Source organism: Scyliorhinus torazame, chromosome 12, assembly GCF_047496885.1.
Source record: "Scyliorhinus torazame isolate Kashiwa2021f chromosome 12, sScyTor2.1, whole genome shotgun sequence".
Taxonomy (NCBI): Eukaryota; Metazoa; Chordata; class Chondrichthyes; order Carcharhiniformes; family Scyliorhinidae; genus Scyliorhinus; species Scyliorhinus torazame.
The window spans coordinates 73,338,947-73,358,333 of record NC_092718.1 but is presented as its reverse complement, the minus strand read 5'-3'; positions in this window follow the sequence as shown (position 1 = coordinate 73,358,333).

Genomic DNA, 19,387 nt, shown 5'->3' with positions numbered 1-19,387 from the left:
CACACACTGCCTCTCACTGGGGTACGGGTTCCACGCACACTGACTCTCACTGGGGTACGGGTTCCACACACATTGACTCTCACTGGGGTACGGGTTCCACATACACTGACTCTCACTGGGGTACTGGTTCAACACACATTGACGCTCAATGGGGTACGGGTTCCACGCACACTGACTCTCACTGGGGTACGGGTTCCACACACACTGACTCTCACTGGGGTACGGGTTCCACACACACTGACTCTCACTGGGGTACGGGTTCCACACACACTGACTCTCACTGGGGTACGGGTTCCGCACACATTGACTCTCACTGGGGTACGGGTTCCACGCACACTGACTCTCACTGGGGTACGGGTTCCACACACACTGACTCTCACTGGGGTACGGGTTCCACACACACTGACTCACACTGGGGTACGGGTTCCACACACACTGAGTCTCACTGGGGTACAGTTCCACACACACTGACTCTCACTTGGGTATGGGTTCCAGACAGACTGATTCTCACTGGGGTATGGGTTCCATACACACTGACTCTCACTGGGGTACAGGTTCCACAAACACTGACTCTCACTGGGGTACGGGTTCCACACACACTAACTCTCACTGGGGTACGGGTTCCACACACACTGACTCTCACTGGTGTACGGGTTCCACACACACTGACTCTCACAGGGGTACAGGCTCCACACACACTGACTCTCACAGGGGTACAGGTTCCACACACATTGACTCTCACTGGGGTACGGGTTCCACACACACTGACTCTCACTGGGGTACGGGTTCCACACACATTGACTCTCACTGGGGTACGGGTTCCACGCACACTGGCTCTCACTGGGGTACGGGTTCCACACACATTGACTCTCACTGGGGTACGGGTTCCACACACACTGACTCTCACTGGGGTACAGGCTCCACACACACCGACTCTCACAGGGGTACAGGTTCCACACACATTGAATCTCACTGGGGTACGGGTTCCACACACACTGACTCTCACTGGGGTACGGGTTCCACACACTGACTCTCACTGGCGTACGGGTTCCACACACACTGACTCTCACTGGGGTACGGGTTCCACACACATTGACTCTCTCTGGGGTACGGGTTCAACGCACACTGACTCTCACTGGGGTACGGGTTCCACACACACTGACTCTCACTGGGATACGGGCTCCACACCCACTGACTCTCACAGGGGTACGGGTTCCACACACACTGACTCTCACAGGGGTATGAGTTCCACAAACACTGACTCTCACTGGGATATGGGCTCCACACACACTGACTCTCACTGGGGTACGGGTTCCACGCACACTGACTCTCACTGGGGTACGGGTTCCACACACACTGACTCTCACTGGGGTACGGGTTCCACACACACTGACTCTCAAAGGGGTACGTGTTCCACACACACTGACTCTCACAGGGGTATGGGTTCCACAAAAACTGATTCTCACTGGGGTACAGGTTCCACACACACTGACTCTCACAGGGGTACAGGCTCCACACACACTGACTCTCACAGGGGTACAGGTTCCACACACATTGACTCTCACTGGGGTACGGGTTCCACACAAACTGACTCTCAATGGGGTACGGGTTCCACTCACATTGACTCTCACTGGGGTACGGGTTCCACGCACACTGACTCTCACTGGGGTACGGGTTCCACACACACTGACTCTCACTGGGGTACAGGTTCCACACACACTGACTCTCACTGGGATATGGGCACCACACACACTGACTCTCACTGGGGTACGGGTTCCACACACACTGACACTCACTGGGGTACGGGTTCCACACACACTAACTCTCACAGGGGTACGGGTTCCACACACACTGACTCTCACTGGGATATGGGCTCCACACACACTGACATTCACTGGGGTACGGGTTCCACACACACTGACTCTCACTGGGGTACGGGTTCCACACACACTGACTCTCACTGGGATACGGGCTCCACACACACTGACTCTCACAGGGGTACGGGTTCCACACACACTGACTCTCACTGGGGTACAGGCTCCACACACACTGACTCTCACTGGGGTACGGGTTCCACACACACTGACTCTCACTGGGGTACATGTTCCACACACACTGACTCTCACTGGGGTATGGGTTCCACACACACTGACTCTCACTGGGGTACGGCTTCCACACACATTGACTCTCATTGGGGTACGGGCTCCACACACAATGACTCTCACTGGGGTACGGGTTCCACGCACACTGACTCTCACTGGGATATGGGCTCCACCCACACTGACTCTCACTGGGGTACGGGTTCCACACACATTGACTCTCACTGGGGTACGGGTTCCACGCACACTGACTCTCACTGGGGTACGGGTTCCACACACACTGACTCTCACTGGGGTACGGGTTCCACACACACTGACTCTCACAGGGGTACAGGTTCCACATACATTGACTCTCACTGGGGTACGGGTTCCACACACACTGACTCTCACTGGGGTACTGGTTCAACACACATTGACGCTCAATGGGGTACGGGTTCCACGCACACTGACTCTCACTGGGGTACGGTTCCACACACACTGACTCTCACTGGGGTACGGGTTCCACACACATTGACTCTCTCTGGGGTACGGGTTCCACGCACACTGACTCTCACTGGGGTACGGGTTCCACACACACTGACTCTCACTGGGATACGGGCTCCACACACACTGACTCTCACAGGGGTACGGGTTCCACACACACTGACTCTCACAGGGGTATGGGTTCCACAAAAACTGACTCTCACTGGGGTACAGGTGCCACACACACTGACTCTCACTGGGATATGGGCTCCACCCACACTGACTCTCACTGGGATGTGGGCTCCACACACACTGACTCTCACTGGGGTACGGGTTCCACGCACACTGACTCTCACTGGGGTTCGGGTTCCACACACCCTGACTCTCACTGGGGTACGGGTTCCACACACATTGACTCTCACTGGGGTACGGGTTCCACGCACACTGACTCTCGCTGGGGTACGGGTTCCACACACACTGACTCTCACTGGTGTACGGGTTCCACACACACTGACTCACACTGGGGTACGGGTTCCACACACACTGAGTCTCACTGGGGTACAGTTCCACACACACTGACTCTCACTTGGGTATGGGTTCCAGACAGACTGATTCTCACTGGGGTATGGGTTCCACACACACTGACTCTCACTGGGGTACAGGTTCCGCAAACACTGACTCTCACTGGGGTACGGGTTCCACACACACTAACTCTCACTGGGGTACGGGTTCCACACACACTGACTCTCACTGGTGTACGGGTTCCACACACACTGACTCTCACAGGGGTACAGGCTCCACACACACTGACTCTCACTGGGGTACGGGTTCCACACACACTGACTCTCACTGGGGTACAGGTGCCACACACACTGACTCTCACTGGGATATGGGCTCCACCCACACTGACTCTCACTGGGATATGGGCTCCACACACACTGCCTCTCACTGGGGTACGGGTTCCACGCACACTGACTCTCACTGGGGTACGGGTTCCACACACATTGACTCTCACTGGGGTACGGGTTCCACATACACTGACTCTCACTGGGGTACTGGTTCAACACACATTGACGCTCAATGGGGTACGGGTTCCACGCACACTGACTCTCACTGGGGTACGGGTTCCACACACACTGACTCTCACTGGGGTACGGGTTCCACACACACTGACTCTCACTGGGGTACGGGTTCCACACACACTGACTCTCACTGGGGTACGGGTTCCGCACACATTGACTCTCACTGGGGTACGGGTTCCACGCACACTGACTCTCACTGGGGTACGGGTTCCACACACACTGACTCTCACTGGGGTACGGGTTCCACACACACTGACTCACACTGGGGTACGGGTTCCACACACACTGAGTCTCACTGGGGTACAGTTCCACACACACTGACTCTCACTTGGGTATGGGTTCCAGACAGACTGATTCTCACTGGGGTATGGGTTCCATACACACTGACTCTCACTGGGGTACAGGTTCCACAAACACTGACTCTCACTGGGGTACGGGTTCCACACAAACTGACTCTCAATGGGGTACGGGTTCCACTCACATTGACTCTCACTGGGGTACGGGTTCCACGCACACTGACTCTCACTGGGGTACGGGTTCCACACACACTGACTCTCACTGGGGTACAGGTTCCACACACACTGACTCTCACTGGGATATGGGCACCACACACACTGACTCTCACTGGGGTACGGGTTCCACACACACTGACACTCACTGGGGTACGGGTTCCACACACACTAACTCTCACAGGGGTACGGGTTCCACACACACTGACTCTCACTGGGATATGGGCTCCACACACACTGACATTCACTGGGGTACGGGTTCCACACACACTGACTCTCACTGGGGTACGGGTTCCACACACACTGACTCTCACTGGGATACGGGCTCCACACACACTGACTCTCACAGGGGTACGGGTTCCACACACACTGACTCTCACTGGGGTACAGGCTCCACACACACTGACTCTCACTGGGGTACGGGTTCCACACACACTGACTCTCACTGGGGTACATGTTCCACACACACTGACTCTCACTGGGGTATGGGTTCCACACACACTGACTCTCACTGGGGTACTTCTTCCACACACATTGACTCTCATTGGGGTACGGGCTCCACACACAATGACTCTCACTGGGGTACGGGTTCCACGCACACTGACTCTCACTGGGATATGGGCTCCACCCACACTGACTCTCACTGGGGTACGGGTTCCACACACATTGACTCTCACTGGGGTACGGGTTCCACGCACACTGACTCTCACTGGGGTACGGGTTCCACACACACTGACTCTCACTGGGGTACGGGTTCCACACACACTGACTCTCACAGGGGTACAGGTTCCACATACATTGACTCTCACTGGGGTACGGGTTCCACACACACTGACTCTCACTGGGGTACTGGTTCAACACACATTGACGCTCAATGGGGTACGGGTTCCACGCACACTGACTCTCACTGGGGTACGGTTCCACACACACTGACTCTCACTGGGGTACGGGTTCCACACACATTGACTCTCTCTGGGGTACGGGTTCCACGCACACTGACTCTCACTGGGGTACGGGTTCCACACACACTGACTCTCACTGGGATACGGGCTCCACACACACTGACTCTCACAGGGGTACGGGTTCCACACACACTGACTCTCACAGGGGTATGGGTTCCACAAAAACTGACTCTCACTGGGGTACAGGTGCCACACACACTGACTCTCACTGGGATATGGGCTCCACCCACACTGACTCTCACTGGGATGTGGGCTCCACACACACTGACTCTCACTGGGGTACGGGTTCCACGCACACTGACTCTCACTGGGGTTCGGGTTCCACACACCCTGACTCTCACTGGGGTACGGGTTCCACACACATTGACTCTCACTGGGGTACGGGTTCCACGCACACTGACTCTCGCTGGGGTACGGGTTCCACACACACTGACTCTCACTGGTGTACGGGTTCCACACACACTGACTCACACTGGGGTACGGGTTCCACACACACTGAGTCTCACTGGGGTACAGTTCCACACACACTGACTCTCACTTGGGTATGGGTTCCAGACAGACTGATTCTCACTGGGGTATGGGTTCCACACACACTGACTCTCACTGGGGTACAGGTTCCGCAAACACTGACTCTCACTGGGGTACGGGTTCCACACACACTAACTCTCACTGGGGTACGGGTTCCACACACACTGACTCTCACTGGTGTACGGGTTCCACACACACTGACTCTCACAGGGGTACAGGCTCCACACACACTGACTCTCACTGGGGTACGGGTTCCACACACACTGACTCTCACTGGGGTACAGGTGCCACACACACTGACTCTCACTGGGATATGGGCTCCACCCACACTGACTCTCACTGGGATATGGGCTCCACACACACTGCCTCTCACTGGGGTACGGGTTCCACGCACACTGACTCTCACTGGGGTACGGGTTCCACACACATTGACTCTCACTGGGGTACGGGTTCCACATACACTGACTCTCACTGGGGTACTGGTTCAACACACATTGACGCTCAATGGGGTACGGGTTCCACGCACACTGACTCTCACTGGGGTACGGGTTCCACACACACTGACTCTCACTGGGGTACGGGTTCCACACACACTGACTCTCACTGGGGTACGGGTTCCACACACACTGACTCTCACTGGGGTACGGGTTCCGCACACATTGACTCTCACTGGGGTACGGGTTCCACGCACACTGACTCTCACTGGGGTACGGGTTCCACACACACTGACTCTCACTGGGGTACGGGTTCCACACACACTGACTCACACTGGGGTACGGGTTCCACACACACTGAGTCTCACTGGGGTACAGTTCCACACACACTGACTCTCACTTGGGTATGGGTTCCAGACAGACTGATTCTCACTGGGGTATGGGTTCCATACACACTGACTCTCACTGGGGTACAGGTTCCACAAACACTGACTCTCACTGGGGTACGGGTTCCACACACACTAACTCTCACTGGGGTACGGGTTCCACACACACTGACTCTCACTGGTGTACGGGTTCCACACACACTGACTCTCACAGGGGTACAGGCTCCACACACACTGACTCTCACAGGGGTACAGGTTCCACACACATTGACTCTCACTGGGGTACGGGTTCCACACACACTGACTCTCACTGGGGTACGGGTTCCACACACATTGACTCTCACTGGGGTACGGGTTCCACGCACACTGGCTCTCACTGGGGTACGGGTTCCACACACATTGACTCTCACTGGGGTACGGGTTCCACGCACACTGACTCTCACTGAGGTACGGGTTCCACACACACTGACTCTCAAAGGGGTACGGGTTCCACACACACTGACTCTCACAGGGGTATGGGTTCCACAAACACTGATTCTCACTGGGGTACAGGTTCCACACACACTGACTCTCACAGGGGTACAGGCTCCACACACACTGACTCTCACAGGGGTACAGGTTCCACACACATTGACTCTCACTGGGGTACGGGTTCCACACAAACTGACTCTCACTGGGGTACGGGTTCCACTCACATTGACTCTCACTGGGGTACGGGTTCCACGCACACTGACTCTCACTGGGGTACGGGTTCCACACACACTGACTCTCACTGGGGTACAGGTTCCACACACACTGACTCTCACTGGGATATGGGCTCCACACACACTGACTCTCACTGGGGTACGGGTTCCACACACACTGACTCTCACTGGGGTACGGGTTCCACACACACTAACTCTCACAGGGGTACGGGTTCCACACACACTGACTCTCACTGGGATATGGGCTCCACACACACTGACTCTCACTGGGGTACGGGTTCCACACACACTGACTCTCACAGGGGTACGGGTTCCACCCACACTGACTCCCACTGGGGTACAGGCTCCACACACACTGACTCTCACAGGGGTACAGGTTCCACACACATTGACTCTCACTGGGGTACGGGTTCCACACACACTGACTCTCACTGGGGTACAGGCTCCACACACACCGACTCTCACAGGGGTACAGGTTCCACACACATTGAATCTCACTGGGGTACGGGTTCCACGCACACTGACTCTCTCTGGGGTACGGGTTCCACACACACTGACTCTCACTGGGGTGCGGATTCCACGCACACTGACTCTCACTGGGGTACGGGTTCCACGCACACTGACTCTCACTGGGGTACGGGTTCCACACACACTGACTCTCACTGGGGTACGGGGTTCCACACACATTGACTCTCTCTGGGGTACGGGTTCCACGCACACTGACTCTCACTGGGGTACGGGGTCCACACACACTGACTCTCACTGGGATACGGGCTCCACACCCACTGACTCTCACAGGGGTACGGGTTCCACACACACTGACTCTCACAGGGGTATGAGTTCCACAAACACTGACTCTCACTGGGGTACAGGTGCCACACACACTGACTCTCACTGGGATATGGGCTCCACCCACACTGACTCTCACTGGGATATGGGCTCCACACACACTGACTCTCACTGGGGTACGGGTTCCACGCACACTGACTCTCACTGGGGTACGGGTTCCACACACATTGACTCTCACTGGGGTACGGGTTCCACATACACTGACTCTCACTGGGGTACTGGTTCAACACACATTGACGCTCAATGGGGTACGGGTTCCACGCACACTGACTCTCACTGGGGTACGGGTTCCACACACACTGACTCTCACTGGGGTACGGGTTCCACACACATTGACTCTCTCTGGGGTACGGGTTCCACGCACACTGACACTCACTGGGGTACGGGTTCCACACACACTGACTCTCACTGGGATACGGGCTCCACACACACTGACTCTCACCGGGGTACTGGTTCCACACACACTGACTCTCACAGGGGTATGGGTTCCACAAAAACTGACTCTCACTGGGGTACAGGTGCCACACACACTGACTCTCACTGGGATATGGGCTCCACCCACACTGACTCTCACTGGGATATGGGCTCCACACACACTGACTCTCACTGGGGTACGGGTTCCACGCACACTGACTCTCACTGGGGTACGGGTTCCACACACACTGACTCTCACTGGGGTACGGGTTCCACACACATTGACTCTCACTGGGGTACGGGTTCCACGCACACTGACTCTCACTGGGGTACGGGTTCCACACACACTGACTCTCACTGGGGTACAGGTTCCACACACACTGACTCACACTGGGGTACGGGTTCCACACACACTGAGTCTCACTGGGGTACAATTCCACACACACTGACTCTCACTTGGGTATGGGTTCCAGACAGACTGATTCTCACTGGGGTATGGGTTCCATACACACTGACTCTCACTGGGGTACAGGTTCCACAAACACTGACTCTCACTGGGGTACGGGTTCCACACACACTAACTCTCACTGGGGTACGGGTTCCACACACACTGACTCTCACTGGTGTACGGGTTCCACACACACTGACTCTCACAGGGGTACAGGCTCCACACACACTGACTCTCACAGGGGTACAGGTTCCACACACATTGACTCTCACTGGGGTACGGGTTCCACACACACTGACTCTCACTGGGGTACGGGTCCCACACACATTGACTCTCACTGGGGTACGGGTTCCACGCACACTGACTCTCACTGAGGTACGGGTTCCACACACACTGACTCTCACTGGGGTATGGGTTCCACACACATTGACTCTCTCTGGGGTACGGGTTCCACGCACACTGACTCTCACTGGGGTACGGGTTCCACACACACTGACTCTCACTGGGATACGGGCTCCACACCCACTGACTCTCACAGGGGTACGGGTTCCACACACACTGACTCTCACAGGGGTATGGGTTCCACAAACACTGACTCTCACTGGGGTACAGGTGCCACACACACTGACTCTCACTGGGATATGGGCTCCACCCACACTGACTCTCACTGGGATATGGGCTCCACACACACTGACTCTCACTGGGGTACGGGTTCCACGCACACTGACTCTCACTGGGTTACGGGTTCCACACACACTGACTCTCACTGGGGTACGGGTTCCACACACATTGACTCTCACTGGGGTAAGGGTTCCACGCACACTGACTCTCAAAGGGGTATGGGTTGCACACACACTGACTCTCACAGGGGTATGGGTTCCACAAACACTGATTCTCACTGGGGTACAGGTTCCACACACACTGACTCTCACAGGGGTACAGGCTCCACACACACTGACTCTCACAGGGGTACAGGTTCCACACACATTGACTCTCACTGGGGTACGGGTTCCACACAATCTGACTCTCACTGGGGTACGGGTTCCATTCACATTGACTCTCACTGGGGTACGGGTTCCACGCAAACTGACTCTCACTGGGGTACGGGTTCCACACACACTGACTCTCACTGGGGTACAGGTTCCACACACACTGACTCTCACTGGGATATGGGCTCCACACACACTGACTCTCACTGTGGTACGGGTTCCACACACACTGACTCTCACTGGGGTACGGGTTCCACACACACTAACTCTCACAGGGGTACGGGTTCCACACACACTGACTCTCACTGGGATATGGGCTCCACACACACTGACTCTCACTGGGGTACAGGTTCCACGCACACTGACTCTCACTGGGGTAAGAGTTCCACACACACTGACTCTCACTGGGGTACGGGTTCCACACACATTGACTCTCACTGGGGTACGGGTTCCACGCACACTGACTCTCACTGGGGTACGGGTTCCACACACACCGACTCTCACTAGGATACGGGCTCCACACACACTGACTCTCACAGGGGTACGGGTTCCACACACACTGACTCTCACAGGGGTATGGGTTCCACAAACACTGACTCTCACTGGGGTACAGGTGCCACACACACTGACTCTCACTGGGATATGGGCTCCACCCACACTGACTCTCACTGGGATATGGGCTCCACACACACTGACTCTCACTGGGGTACGGGTTCCACGCACACTGACTCTCACTGGGTTACGGGTTCCACACACACTGACTCTCACTGGGGTACGGGTTCCACACACATTGACTCTCACTGGGGTAAGGGTTCCACGCACACTGACTCTCAAAGGGGTATGGGTTCCACACACACTGACTCTCACAGGGGTATGGGTTCCACAAACACTGATTCTCACTGGGGTACAGGTTCCACACACACTGACTCTCACAGGGGTACAGGCTCCACACACACTGATTCTCACAGGGGTACAGGTTCCACACACATTGACTCTCACTGGGGTACGGGTTCCACACAATCTGACTCTCACTGGGGTACGGGTTCCATTCACATTGACTCTCACTGGGGTACGGGTTCCACGCAAACTGACTCTCACTGGGGTACGGGTTCCACACACACTGACTCTCACTGGGGTACAGGTTCCACACACACTGACTCTCACTGGGATATGGGCTCCACACACACTGACTCTCACTGTGGTACGGGTTCCACACACACTGACTCTCACTGGGGTACGGGTTCCACACACACTAACTCTCACAGGGGTACGGGTTCCACACACACTGACTCTCACTGGGATATGGGCTCCACACACACTGACTCTCACTGGGGTACAGGTTCCACACACATTGACTCTCACTGTCGTACGGCTACCACGCACACTGACTCTCACTGGGGTAAGAGTTCCACACACACTGACTCTCACTGGGGTACGGGTTCCACACACATTGACTCTCACTGGGGTACGGGTTCCACGCACACTGACTCTCACTGGGGTACGGGTTCCACACACACCGACTCTCACTAGGATACGGGCTCCACACACACTGACTCTCACAGGGGTACGGGTTCCACACACACTGACTCTCACAGGGGTATGGGTTCCACAAACACTGACTCTCACTGGGATACGGGCTCCACACACACTGACTCTCACTGGGGTACGGGTTCCACACACATTGAATCTCACTGGGGTACGGGTTCCACGCACACTGACTCTCACTGGGGTATGGGTTCCACACACACTGACTCTCACTGGGATACGGGCTCCACACACACTGACTCTCACAGGGGTACGGGTTCCACACACACTGACTCTCACAGGGGTATGGGTTCCACAAACACTGATTCTCACTGGGGTACAGGTTCCACACACACTGACTCTCACTGGGGAACGGGTTCCACACACACTGACTCTCACTGGGATACGGGCTCCACACACACTGACTCTCACAGGGGTACGGGTTCTACACACACTGACTCTCACTGGGGTACAGGCTCCACACACACTGACTCTCACAGGGGTACAGGTTCCACACACATTGAATCTCACTGGGGTACGGGTTCCACACACACTGACTCTCACTGGGGTACGGTTTCCACACACATTGACTCTCACTGGGGTACGGGTTCCACGCACACTGACTCTCACTGGGGTACCCGTTCCACACACACTGACTCTCACTGGGGTACAGGCTCCACACACACTGACTCTCACAGGGGTACAGGTTCCACACACATTGAATCTCACTGGGGTACGGGTTCCACACACATTGACTCTCTCTGGGGTACGGGTTCCACGCACACTGACTCTCACTGGGGTACGGGTTCCACACACACTGACTCTCACTGGGATACGGGCTCCACACCCACTGACTCTCACAGGGGTACGGGTTCCACACAAACTGACTCTCACAGGGGTATGGGTTCCACAAACACTGACTCTCACTGGGGTACAGGTGCCACACACACTGACTCTCACTGGGATATGGGCTCCACCCACACTGACTCTCACTGGGATATGGGCTCCACACACACTGACTCTCACTGGGGTACGGGTTCCACGCACACTGACTCTCACTAGGTTACGGGTTCCACACACACTGACTTTCACTGGGGTACGGGTTCCACTCACATTGACTCTCACTGGGGTACGGGTTCCACGCACACTGACTCTCACTGGGGTACGGGTTCCACACACACTGACTCTCACTGGGGTACAGGTTCCACACACACTGACTCTCACTGGGATATGGGCTCCACACACACTAACTCCCACAGGGGTACGGGTTCCACAAACACTGACTCTCACTGGGATATGGGCTCCACACACACTGACACTCACTGGGGTACGGGTTCCACACACACTGACTCTCACTGGGGTACGGGATCCACACACACTGACTCTCACTGGGATACGGACTCCACACACACCGACTCTCACAGGGGTACGGGTTCCACCCACACTGACTCCCACTGGGGTACAGGCTCCACACACACTGACTCTCACAGGGGTACAGGTTCCACACACATTGACTCTCACTGGGGTACGGGTTCCACACACACTGACTCTCACTGGGGTACAGGCTCCACACACACCGACTCTCACAGGGGTACGGGTTCCACACACATTGACTCTCATTGGGGTACGGGCTCCACACACAATGACTCTCTCTGGGGTACGGGTTCCACACACACTGACTCTCACTGGGGAACGGGTTCCACACACACTGACTCTCACTGGGGTACGGGTTCCACACACATTGACTCTCACTGGGGTACGGGTTCCACGCACACTGACTCTCACTGGGGTACGGGTTCCACACACACTGACTCTCACTGGGGTACAGGTTCCACACACACTGACTCACACTGGGGTACGGGTTCCACACACACTGAGTCTCACTGGGGTACAGTTCCACACACACTGACTCTCACTTGGGTATGGGTTCCAGACAGACTGATTCTCACTGGGGTATGGGTTCCATACACACTGACTCTCACTGGGGTACAGGTTCCACAAACACTGACTCTCACTGGGGTACGGGTTCCACACACACTAACTCTCACTGGGGTACGGGTTCCACACACACTGACTCTCACTGGTGTACGGGTTCCACACACACTGACTCTCACAGGGGTACAGGCTCCACACACACTGACTCTCACAGGGGTACAGGTTCCACACACATTGACTCTCACTGGGGTACGGGTTCCACACACACTGACTCTCACTGGGGTACGGGTTCCACACACATTGACTCTCACTGGGGTACGGGTTCCACGCACACTGACTCTCACTGAGGTACGGGTTCCACACACACTGACTCTCACTGGGGTACGGGTTCCACACACATTGACTCTCTCTGGGGTACGGGTTCCACGCACACTGACTCTCACTGGGGTACGGGTTCCACACACACTGACTCTCACTGGGATACGGGCTCCACACCCACTGACTCTCACAGGGGTACGGGTTCCACACACACTGACTCTCACAGGGGTATGGGTTCCACAAACACTGACTCTCACTGGGGTACAGGTGCCACACACACTGACTCTCACTGGGATATGGGCTCCACCCACACTGACTCTCACTGGGATATGGGCTCCACACACACTGACTCTCACTGGGGTACGGGTTCCACGCACACTGACTCTCACTGGGTTACGGGTTCCACACACACTGACTCTCACTGGGGTACGGGTTCCACACACATTGACTCTCACTGGGGTAAGGGTTCCACGCACACTGACTCTCAAAGGGGTATGGGTTCCACACACACTGACTCTCACAGGGGTATGGGTTCCACAAACACTGATTCTCACTGGGGTACAGGTTCCACACACACTGACTCTCACAGGGGTACAGGCTCCACACACACTGACTCTCACAGGGGTACAGGTTCCACACACATTGACTCTCACTGGGGTACGGGTTCCACACAATCTGACTCTCACTGGGGTACGGGTTCCATTGACATTGACTCTCACTGGGGTACGGGTTCCACGCACACTGACTCTCACTGGGGTACGGGTTCCACACACACTGACTCTCACTGGGGTACAGGTTCCACACACACTGACTCTCACTGGGATATGGGCTCCACACACACTGACTCTCACTGTGGTACGGGTTCCACACACACTGACTCTCACTGTGGTACGGGTTCCACACACACTAACTCTCACAGGGGTACGGGTTCCACACACACTGACTCTCACTGGGATATGGGCTCCACACACACTGACTCTCACTGGGGTACAGGTTCCACACACATTGACTCTCACTGAGGTACGGCTACCACGCACACTGACTCTCACTGGGGTAAGAGTTCCACACACACTGACTCTCACTGGGGTACGGGTTCCACACACATTGACTCTCACTGGGGTACGGGTTCCACGCACACTGACTCTCACTGGGGTACGGGTTCCACACACACCGACTCTCACTAGGATACGGGCTCCACACACACTGACTCTCACAGGGGTACGGGTTCCACACACACTGACTCTCACAGGGGTACGGGTTCCACACACACTGACTCTCACAGGGGTATGGGTTCCACAAACACTGACTCTCACTGGGATACGGGCTCCACACACACTGACTCTCACTGGGGTACGGGTTCCACACACATTGAATCTCACTGGGGTACGGGTTCCACGCACACTGACTCTCACTGGGGTATGGGTTCCACACACACTGACTCTCACTGGGATACGGGCTCCACACACACTGACTCTCACAGGGGTACGGGTTCCACACACACTGACTCTCACAGGGGTATGGGTTCCACAAACACTGATTCTCACTGGGGTACAGGTTCCACACACACTGACTCTCACTGGGGAACGGGTTCCACACACACTGACTCTCACTGGGATACGGGCTCCACACACACTGACTCTCACAGGGGTACGGGTTCTACACACACTGACTCTCACTGGGGTACAGGCTCCACACACACTGACTCTCACAGGGGTACAGGTTCCACACACATTGAATCTCACTGGGGTACGGGTTCCACACACACTGACTCTCACTGGGGTACGGTTTCCACACACATTGACTCTCACTGGGGTACGGGTTCCACGCACACTGACTCTCACTGGGGTACCCGTTCCACACACACTGACTCTCACTGGGGTACAGGCTCCACACACACTGACTCTCACAGGGGTACAGGTTCCACACACATTGAATCTCACTGGGGTACGGGTTCCACACACATTGACTCTCTCTGGGGTACGGGTTCCACGCACACTGACTCTCACTGGGGTACGGGTTCCACACACACTGACTCTCACTGGGATACGGGCTCCACACCCACTGACTCTCACAGGGGTACGGGTTCCACACAAACTGACTCTCACAGGGGTATGGGTTCCACAAACACTGACTCTCACTGGGGTACAGGTGCCACACACACTGACTCTCACTGGGATATGGGCTCCACCCACACTGACTCTCACTGGGATATGGGCTCCACACACACTGACTCTCACTGGGGTACGGGTTCCACGCACACTGACTCTCACTAGGTTACGGGTTCCACACACACTGACTTTCACTGGGGTACGGGTTCCACTCACATTGACTCTCACTGGGATATGTGCTCCACACACACTAACTCTCACAGGGGTACGGGTTCCACAAACACTGACTCTCACTGGGATATGGGCTCCACACACACTGACACTCACTGGGGTACGGGTTCCACACACACTGACTCTCACTGGGGTACGGGATCCACACACACTGACTCTCACTGGGATACGGACTCCACACACACTGACTCTCACAGGGGTACGGGTTCCACACACACTGACTCTCACTGGGGTACAGGCTCCACACACACTGACTCTCACTGGGGTACGGGTTCCACACACACTGACTCTCACTGGGGTACATGTTCCACACACACTGACTCTCACTGGGGTATGGGTTCCACACACACTGACTCTCACTGGGGTACGGGTTCCACACACATTGACTCTCATTGGGGTACGGGCTCCACACACAATGACTCTCACTGGGGTACGGGTTCCACGCACACTGACTCTCACTGGGGAACGGGTTCCACACACACTGACTCTCACTGGGATACGGGCTTCACACACATTGAATCTCACTGGGGTACGGGTTCCACACACACTGACTCTCACTGGGGTACAGGTTCCACACACACTGACTCTCACTGGGATACGGGTTCCACACACACTGACTCTCACTGGGATACGGGCTTCACACACACTGACTCTCACTGGGGTACGGGTTCCACACACACTGACTCTCACTGGGATACGGGCTTCACACACACTGACTCTCACTGGGGTACGGTTTCCACACACACTGACTATCACTGGGGAACGGGTTCCACACACACTGACTCTCACTGGGGCACGGGCTCCACACACACTGACTCTCACTGGGGTACAGGTTCCACACACGCTGACTCTCACTGGGGTACGGGTTCCACACACACTTACTGTCACTGGATTACGGGTTCCACACACACTGACTCTCACTTGGGTGCGGATTCCACGCACACTGACTCTCACTGGGGTACGGGTTCCATACACACTGACTCTCACTGGGGTACGGGTTCCACAGACACTGAGCCTCACTGGGGTACAGTTCCACACACACTGACTCTCACTTGGGTATGGGTTCCAGACAGACTGATTCTCACTGGGGTATGGGTTCCACACACACTGACTCTCACTGGGGTACAGGTTCCACACACACTGACTCTCACTGGGGTACGGGTTCCACACACACTAACTCTCACTGGGGTACGGGTTCCACACACACTGACTCTCACTGGTGTACGGGTTCCACACACACTGACTCTCACAGGGGTACAGGCTCCACACACACTGACTCTCACAGGGGTACAGGTTCCACACACATTGACTCTCACTGGGGTACGGGTTCCACATACACTGACTCTCACTGGGGTACTGGTTCAACACACATTGACGCTCAATGGGGTACGGGTTCCACGCACACTGACTCTCACTGGGGTACGGGTTCCACACACACTGACTCTCACTGGGGTACGGGTTCCACACACATTGACTCTCTCTGGGGTACGGGTTCCACGCACACTGACTCTCACTGGGGTACGGGTTCCACACACACTGACTCTCACTGGGATACGGGCTCCACACACACTGACTCTCACAGGGGTACTGGTTCCACACACACTGACTCTCACAGGGGTATGAGTTCCACAAAAACTGACTCTCACTGGGGTACAGGTGCCACACACACTGACTCTCACTGGGATATGGGCTCCACCCACACTGACTCTCACTGGGATATGGGCTCCACACACACTGACTCTCACTGGGGTACGGGTTCCACGCACACTGACTCTCACTGGGGTACAGTTCCACACACACTGACTCTCACTTGGGTATGGGTTCCAGACAGACTGATTCTCACTGGGGTATGGGTTCCACACACACTGACTCTCACTGGGGTACAGGTTCCACAAACACTGACTCTCACTGGGGTACGGGTTCCACACACACTAACTCTCACAGGGGTACAGGCTCCACACACACTGACTCTCACAGGGGTACAGGTTCCACACACATTGACTCTCACTGGGGTACGGGTTCCACGCACACTGACTCTCACTGGGGTACGGGTTCCACACACATTGACTCTCACTGGGGTACGGGTTCCACACACACTGACTCTCACTGGGGTACGGGTTCCACACACATTGACTCTCACTGGGGTAAGGGTTCCACGCACACTGACTCTCAAAGGGGTATGGGTTCCACACACACTGACTCTCACAGGGGTATGGGTTCCACAAACACTGATTCTCACTGGGGTACAGGTTCCACACACACTGACTCTCACAGGGGTACAGGCTCCACACACACTGACTCTCACAGGGGTACAGGTTCCACACACATTGACTCTCACTGGGGTACGGGTTCCACACAATCTGACTCTCACTGGGGTACGGGTTCCATTCACATTGACTCTCACTGGGGTACGGGTTCCACGCACACTGACTCTCACTGGGGTACGGGTTCCACACACACTGACTCTCACTGGGGTACAGGTTCCACACACACTGACTCTCACTGGGATATGGGCTCCACACACACTGACTCTCACTGGGGTACGGGTTCCACACACACTAACTCTCACAGGGGTACGGGTTCCACACACACTGACTCTCACTGGGATATGGGCTCCACACACACTGACTCTCACTGGGATACGGGTTCCACACACATTGACTCTCACTGAGGTACGGCTACCACGCACACTGACTCTCACTGGGGTAAGAGTTCCACACACACTGACTCTCACTGGGGTACGGGTTCCACACACATTGACTCTCACTGGGGTACGGGTTCCACGCACACTGACTCTCACTGGGGTACGGGTTCCACACACACCGACTCTCACTAGGATACGGGCTCCACACACACTGACTCTCACAGGGGTACGGGTTCCACACACACTGACTCTCACAGGGGTATGGGTTCCACAAACACTGACTCTCACTGGGATACGGGCTCCACACACACTGACTCTCACTGGGGTACGGGTTCCACACACATTGAATCTCACTGGGGTACGGGTTCCACGCACACTGACTCTCACTGGGGTATGGGTTCCACACACACTGACTCTCACTGGGATACGGGCTCCACACACACTGACTCTCACAGGGGTACGGGTTCCACACACACTGACTCTCACAGGGGTATGGGTTCCACAAACACTGATTCTCACTGGGGTACAGGTTCCACACACACTGACTCTCACTGGGGAACGGGTTCCACACACACTGACTCTCACTGGGATACGGGCTCCACACACACTGACTCTCACAGGGGTACGGGTTCTACACACACTGACTCTCACTGGGGTACAGGCTCCACACACACTGACTCTCACAGGGGTACAGGTTCCACACACATTGAATCTCACTGGGGTACGGGTTCCACACACACTGACTCTCACTGGGGTACGGT